This window comes from Anarhichas minor, unplaced genomic scaffold (assembly GCF_050575085.1).
Source record: "Anarhichas minor isolate MPS153535 unplaced genomic scaffold, ASM5057508v1 ptg000028l, whole genome shotgun sequence".
NCBI classification, from domain to species: Eukaryota; Metazoa; Chordata; class Actinopteri; order Perciformes; family Anarhichadidae; genus Anarhichas; species Anarhichas minor.
In genome coordinates, this window is record NW_027466474.1 from 19,014,351 (window position 1) to 19,022,676 (window position 8,326).

General features: G+C 49.7%; 1 non-coding gene across 1 annotated transcript; it reads left to right on the forward strand.

Annotated features, from left to right (window-relative positions):
* Nucleotides 1-220: 220 nt before the first annotated feature.
* LOC142963317 (U6 spliceosomal RNA) lies at nucleotides 221-327 on the forward strand. Its single transcript, XR_012957434.1, has one exon. It is a non-coding gene; the product is annotated as a U6 spliceosomal RNA (small nuclear RNA).
* Nucleotides 328-8,326: the final 7,999 nt, after the last annotated feature.

Here is an 8,326-nt window from a genome sequence, read left to right on the forward strand (position 1 = left end):
GCATCTGGTGGGGTGCAGAAGGTCAGCGGTTCGATCCCCGCCAACGTCAAAGGGTGTTAAAAAGTGACAAAACAGTGGGCATGGTCAGCAGTTAGTAGAGGTTAATAATAAATCGTTGCTCCAGTAACTTAGTAGGTAGACTACGTAATAAACTACATGGTTATGTAGTTATAGCTGTGTAATGTCATAACATCTGTCCTTGTCTCCTCAGCTGGACGATGTGTTTGCTAAGGCAGCACATCTAATAAATTGGAATCGATACAGAGAAGATTAGCATGGCCCCTGCGAAAGGATGACATGCAAATTCGTGAAGCGTTTCCACATTTTGACCAGCCCGTGTTGCCCCGAGCAAGGTGCGCCGCAACACGGTCTTTAGGTTGCCTCTCCCGGTATCTGGGAGGGTAGACGACTCGCTGTTTGTCCTGCTCTGGCAAGCGATTCCAGAGCAGGATGAGTCTGTCTACCCTACTGTCAGTAAGCCCCTGAAGGTTCCTCCCTTCCACCAGGGCCTGGGCCAGCTTCAGGACGTGCTGGTACCCAGGCTGGTCATCAGGACCCTGTATATTCTCCTGAGAAGAAACAAGAAAGGAAGAGGAGGAGAAACGAGTCAGTAAGCACAGAGCGATGCGCTGTGAAATATTCTATCGTCACTGTTATCATCATCGTTATCAGTATCGGTAGCGAACTTACCTCAGAGTCTGAGGAGGGGGGAACAGGGTCCTTAACCTCAGGGGCCTCAGGAGGGGCATCCTGGTCAGGGGCGGCTGGACCGGATGGCTCAGACGATGCGTCAGCTGGATCACCTGACCGGGCTGCTGCTGTGCTGGTGGATGGGGTATCGGGCTCGAAGATGGTGGGGTCCTCCACATCTTCCACGATACCCTCATCCTCCTCCTCGAGCGACTCGATGGCAGCAGCCTCGTCCGGAGTGTCAGGGTCCAAGCTGACGTCCTCAAGCACTCTGCCTGTCTGCTGGTACAGGTACTCTACCCCGATGAGCTCCCCTGTCATACAGAAAATACATTTGCATTTAGTAATTGCTCTTTTTACTCTGAGTTATGACGTTGAAATAAAGTGTTTTCACATCACATACCTGTGTACTCAGCAGGCTTGGTGAAGTCCTTAACCACCTGAAGACCAAGCAGTCTTTGGCTCTTCTGGTTAAGGACGTGCTTGAGGTGGCCACTGTAGGAGTACAGAGGTCCCACCTGTCCCTCAGCTGCAACCGGTGGTGGTGGTGCAGCTGCTGCACCTCCTCGTTCCACCTCACCAGTCCATCAACCAGGAATGCCTGGATGTGCTTGGCACTGGCTCGTGTCCCTGAGGAAGCAGGTTTTGGATCAAACATGAATCAGTGTTTTTATGAAATGTGAAAACAGAATATATTTTGTCACAAGCTGTGAGACACATGCGAGTACCTGGGATGAACCGGTTAAGGTGGAGGTGGAAGGACTCCAAGGACGTGGTGCCCCTCGCGCAGCGATAGACCGGCAGGCTGACTCCGCCCTTCGTCAGCCTGCCAGTCTCGGTGTAGAGCTGCACGCCCGGTGGGTCCTGAATGCAGCTGAGGTGCCGCCTCTGCGTGCTCCAGATGTCCTGGATGCAGAGAGCGTCCAGCAACGGGATGTCCAGGGTGTCGCGTCCTGCCGCGCCGCCGAAGGTGTCAAGGAGCTCCTGGATGAGGAGAGAAGTCTCCTCCGCCCCACGTGTCCTCCTCCGACAGTGGAGCCTCCACTCCTTCTTGGAGATCCTCTCCGTCACCTCGGCGTCAGTCAGGTCGACCATCCCGTGCTTCCCCTCCAGCTTGGACCGCTTGGCCTCACCGAGACGGCGGGCATCTCCGGGGTCCACCTCGAAGATGCAGTGGGACAGCTGCCTCATGAAGGTGGGGTACAACTTGTGGCTCTCGGTGGTGACACCTGATGCGAAGCGGCGCATCAGGTGCCAGATGTCAAGCCGAACGACAAGCTGCCCCCACGCCTGGGACAGAGAGAGAGAGAGAGAGAGAGAGAGAAAAAAAAATATCTGGCTTAGTTTAAAAGATTCTGTCTGTTGATAAATAACAATAACATGAATAAATATCTGCAGTTATCAATGAGGATAATTAATAATCTCAGTTTCATACGGGAAACACGGCAGCTGTCCTTGACAGGCCGTCTCGGTTACAGCAGTCCCGGTTCACGTAGATGAGCTGGGGGGGTGGTACCCCGGCGTGCTGATACCGCCTCGTTAGCCCGGCCACCATCCGGGACAGGCCCTCGGAGCCCTCGGAGCAGGTGAGGACGCTCATGAGGACCTGCCCGTGTTCGTTGCCAACGTTGGTGACCCAGGCGGCCGTGTCGGAGGCGGTACCGGCGAGCTTCTTCGTCACCTGAGCGGAGAGAGAGAGAGAGAGAGAGAGATATCTGTAAACACGCTGAGCAGCTGGAATAATAAAAACAAGAAAGATGAAATGCCGATGAACTCTGCCTGCCTTCTTGGTGGAATCCATCTTTAAGATAGATCCGAAGGTGGAGGTGATCCTGGCCTTGTACTCGTCCAGCCGCGTCAGCACGTCATACCCGTACACGGTCAGCAGCCAGACGGGGGACGGCAGAGGGGGCATCTGGGGAGGTGGTGGGAACTGCCCCCTCGCCGAGCACAAGGCCAGGAACTGCTCGCACACGCCGAGGTACTGGATCGCTCTCCGCATCCAGGCGTCTGAGTGCTGCTCCCGCAGGGTGGCGTGCAGCCGAGTGGCACTGTTGCCGAGAGTGCGGCGCCTCAGCTGCCCGACCACCCTCTGGTCGCAGGACAGCCTGCAGAAGAGAGAAAACGGCAGCGTTACACGCGGCATCGTTTGCGACCTTCTTCTTGCATCGACGGCACTCGAAGGTACTCAGTGGCCATGAGGTACCAGCCGTCGATGTCAAGGACCCTCCGGATGGTCCTGTAGAGCCCAGCCTTTGTCAGCGTCCCGGTGCACAAAGGCTGGGGGCACGCCAGCTGCAGGCGCTAGATGCGGTGCGGCATCCAGAGAAACAGCCGGCATGTGAAGAAGGGGTCGGGGGAAGCGGGAGGCTGGTTGTAGACCGGCCGGGTTTGGGGAGGGTACCACCACAGGTTCAGCTCGCCTATGAGCCGAGACCTCCCCGAGCTGTCCCTGGAAAACAGCCCCCGGCCGATCCACTGCTGCTGCTCCGCAGTGAGAGCCGCTCGCCAGGTCCCGGGCAGCAGCTGGAGAGAGAGAACGTACAGCTGTTTTAATACCCGAGGGTGGCAGCCGGAGAGTCTACCTGTACTGTCTGACGCCTCACCTCTGCACTGTCAGCAGGCGGCCGGTGGTCGTCTCCTCCACGACTGCGGGCGGCGGCGTGGCAGAGGCTCCCGCCTGTGCCACGAGGAGCGCTGGGGGTTGCAGGGGGTCGTCCGACTCCTGCGATGCCTCCAGCAGCTCCTCATCAGTTGGCTCTTGAGGAGCAGGAGGAGGTGGATGCTGGAGGAGCGAAAGAGGACGGGCCTGTACGTCTGAGGCTGAAATAAATAAATAAATACATGTTTGTTGTGAGATTGAAACATTTGATTAAAAGCACAAAAGGACTAAAGCAGGACGGAGTTGAGGAGCCACAACGAGCAGAGCACCACGTGATGAAAACTGATGAGACCGCACTTGTTGAGGGATGCAGGAGGAGGTGGAGGGGGTGTTATGTGGTTAAATAAAGAAAAGAATGATGAAGAAAGTGTTTCTCTACAGATGATGGTGTGTCAGGTGACTGGAAGCATCACTGTTAGTGATTTAAAAGTTTCAAATTCAACCCAGACTCACCTGGTCGTCTCCTGTTATGCTGTGTGATCACAGAAACATTCAAAAAGACGAGTCAACATCGATTCAAGCCTTTCTGTTCCAGACAATGTGCTGCGTGAATATTCATTTAATGGTACTTACACTCTTCAAAGCCAACTACCGGCCTGACCAGCTCTTCATCTGAGGGCTCCTCGCGTGATGTTGAGGGAAGAGCTGGTCTGGAGGAGGCTGTAAATAAACACACAGAAACAGTAAATCAAAGAAATAGAGTTTGACTCCTTGTATTCCATTCAGGCTGAATTGGAGCTTGCCTGGAAATGCAGGCTTAGTGGCCACCAGCTTCTTCACTTTGGCCTGCATTTCCACCACAGACAGAGAACACCGCCCAGAGACGAAGGCTGCAAGAGCATGACCAAGAGTCCTAGAATAAAAAAAAGTGACACACAACATGTGAAATGTGACCAATACTAACATGTCTTTGGAAAGGTTGTGCATGTTGAGCCATCTGCAAATTCAAACACATACTTGGATGAACTCTTGGCCCCACGACTTGCAGCCGAGACAGAGGCGGCGGCGGTGCTGAAGCTGCTGCTGCTGGTGGAGGCGGCGGCAGCAGCACTCGCACTCTGTCTGTCTCTCTGTTTCACATAGTGGACGGCGTTCTCCATCTGCGTGCCTGGAGTTGGCGCCTTCCTCCGGAGGTAGTTGACAAATCTGTGCGGATGAGACAGACTCTGATTAATTCAGGGCTTTTTTACATGTTCGTGACTACGACACAGATTTATTAGGGTCCCTACCGGATTTGTTTACGGTCCTCGGACTCGTACAGGCCCTGCAGGGTCTCAAATTTGAAGTCCCCGAAGCCAACAAGCGCCTGTCCCTCCTGGCCGGGCTGGAGGGACTTCACCAGCGCCTCCTCAAACACCCGGTGAAACCTGACTGCCTCCGCAAAGTCAGGGTAGGCGGAGGAGTAGCGGGTGAAGGCGTCCTATGAGCATGCAAAGAAATGTTGTAACTGCTGTCAGGCTGCCTGTTGCGTCAATCAAGCTCAAATACTGTACCTTGTTGGCCATCAGGGGGGACTGAGACCCTGTCCTCTCTCGCTCCTTCTGGTGGGAGGCGACCAGGTTGACCGAGTAGCCCACGTCGTTCTCCAGCAGCCAGTGGAAGGTCTGGCCCTGGTACCGGCCAAACTGGACCTTCCACCGGCTCAGCGCGAGCGTGGCGTTGCTGCTGTCGCCACCCTCGGAGACGACGTGGGCCCGCGCCTCGGCATCCACCTCCCCCGCTGGTTTGGCCCTGTAGCCGGCCGGCCGGGGGCGGAGGGCTTGGGCCTCGGCAGAGGCCTTGAGGAGGAGGGTCCCGTTAGGGGCCTTCCTAAACGTAGGATGTTCCATCTAAACAGAGGAGATAAATAGGAGTACAGTTTCATCTAATTCAACACACACTGTGGACATCACAATATTCTGAGAGAGTTCAATAGACTTACATCGTTTGCTCTTGGAAAAAGCAGGTTGAATCTATAAAAATGCAACAGAGGAGAGGACGACAGTCAGTAGCACTGGTGTGCTCAGCAGTTTGTCATAAATAAAAGAATATTCCATCACATCATAAGAGATAAAGCAATCACACAGTAACTTGTACAACAACACGTGTTACTGGACAGAAAAGGAATCGATGCAGATGTTTGATTGTTCAATTACACATGTATAAGTGACTGCTTTATACTCTACATAATCAAGTCCCATGAACAGATGCAGATGATGTCCAGATGCTGTGTACTGTGTGTGGATGAGTGGATGGACAGACTAAAACTGCACTTTACACAACATGTCAAGGTGAAAATTAACACTGTGGGCGCTTTGAAAACCACGGCGGCCATGATGTTAGCTGAAGTCGTTAATGACGTTTCTTAAAAAATAATAAACGGTTAGCAAAGTACGCCGAATAGCTGGCTGACACGAGAGGGTAATACACAGTGCATATAATAACTCGTTTTGTAAAGGATATAAATTGACACGGGGAAAAGCTTAAATCCGCGGTGATACTGCTAGCTTACATTGTAATACACTTTCTTATTTTTACAAGGTATCGTTATAAAGTCACCGCCGCTAAACAAGTGAGACCACTGTGAGTCCAAAACATTTTACAAACATTTCCATACATATTGCATTAAAAATGAGTGAATGAAACGTCAAACTTACTGTTTTCGTCCACGAAATATCTCCGGATATTCTCCGCTTCGGCTGAGGGGGCGTAGCAGAGAGAAATCGGGACAAATCCGGCTCTCCTATTGGTTTGCCACAAGTCTGATTCTCAAAATTGGGACAAATGCGGCCATCCCATTGGCCGGCACTTTCCCGACTTGACACAAGTCGGGACAGTTGGGACAAACAGCGCACGACGATTGGAGGGGGCGGGACATCGCGGATGAAGCCCATTGTCTTAGAAATTGGCACAAGTTGGCACAATTGGGACAGAGAAGAAGGAGAGTTCACAGTAATTGAAAGATATGAATGAGGGATCAATACGTGACTGAGAGGTTTGAGCTGTTGATCAATAACGATCATGTTTCCTCTCAATAGAGAACAATGGACTGATGAGATCTGGACTAAATCTAAACTGTGAACATTCAGGATGATCACATATAATCAATAACATGATGACGTCACTAACAGAGAGTAATGGCGTCACCGATAAAGAATAACGGCATGTTTGGAGCATCAAAGTAAAACTAAATAAATAAATCAGTCCTCGTGATCGTGATCATTTTCACATTATTAAGTCAGCGGAAATCTCAACGAAAACACTTCCGGTGACGTCCTTCAAAATACAAGTTGGTGTGAAAATAACCCGTTTGTGTTCTTTTACTATAATTGTTGAAAGTGCAGTAAAACATGTAACAGAAATGTTCTATCATGTCTCGAATGAGTTTGTTAGTCTCAATAAAAGTACAAACTAAAATAGTGACTGACTATCAGTGATACCTGTTGATGAACTGGACTTCATAGACAAGGTCCAGTACACACTGGAGGGTTTTTAATGGGTTATTGATATATAGTCTCCAGATGAAGATACGTTAAGTGCAAAACATGACCGTATTGTGGCCCATGACTAAAGCATGAATAGAAATAAAAGGTGGATTTAGAAATCAATTCTTTTATTTCTAAATCTTCAGACATTTTTCAATGAACATGAATGTTTTTATTGAACATAAGTAATCACTTGGTCTAAAATGCAGCAATAACAGATCATTTAATGACGTGTGTTCATGAACGTGTCATCAGGTGAACTCTGCTGATCTTCTCTGACCTCCAGGTCCCGGTCCACCAGACCAGCAGGTCCTGGTCCACTGAGAGCCCCTCAGCATCCGGAGTGCCTGGGTGGAGTTGACGGAGCTGTAGAAGAAGAACACGACTCTTCATCTGAAGAAGAAGAAGAAGAAGAAGAAGAAGAAGAAGAAGAAGAAGAAGAAGAAGAAGAAGAAGAAGAGACTTTCATCACTGTTCCTGCTTCGCCTGACCTCTCTTTACGTCTCACTCACAATCCTGTGCCCAATAAAAATACTTTTACTTTGAAGAGTGTCACCGGAAGTCCACTATCTTAATGCATTATCGTCACTAATTAAAATCTAACTTCTAACTGATAGTGAGCGTGTGCAACAGAACTGCACTCAGAAACTGTTGAATTATAGAAATACTGCTGCTTAACTGGACTAAACTTCATCATTAATATCAACTGTGAGAACTTTTCTGAACCAGACGGAGCTGCTCTTGAATTGGGCGAATACAAAATCAACCGAAGAACAAACATTTGTGATAATAATCACACATTGTGTCACAGTTTAGACTGTTTATTGTGGAGAACTCACAGACTGTCTTCGTAGAGGTTTATCGGCTCTAACGTTTACAACACACGTTTACAGCAACAGGAGTCTTTTCAGTTCAATTACTGGACGTTTCTCAAAGAAACTCAGCAGGTTTCTCGTCCACATTCCAGGAAACAGATACGTTAAAACAAGACGTTTCCACAACGAGGTTTAGTGGAAAACAGAGAGTTTCTCTCTCAGTGTTCGGCTCTTCTTCACAGCTTCAACGGGAGATTTTAAACTGACGGTTTCACACTAAACATTACACGTAACAACATATTTGATTTAATATCTGAACCGATGAGAAGAAGTTTGTTTAAAGTTAACGAGGAGAATCAGAGATCTCACACTGGACCGTCATCCTCACGTTAATCATCGGTAACGTCACTTTTAATGGACACAAAGTCTCCTCGAGACAAATAAAGACAACTGACGTGTTTGTAGAAAACATTCAACACGAGAAGTGAGAAAATAACGAGGTGAAGTCTGAGAGCAGAAATGTCAAAGTTTAATGTCTGAGGACAGACAGGTCTTCAGAGTGAAGGAGCTCCGCTCTGCTGCTGCAGTACCAACTGATGCAGTACTGACAGCGGCCATGGTGGCGCTGTTTCACACGCTGTTTCACACCAAATATGAAAAGAATCATAAAAATATTCATAAAAAATCATATTTTC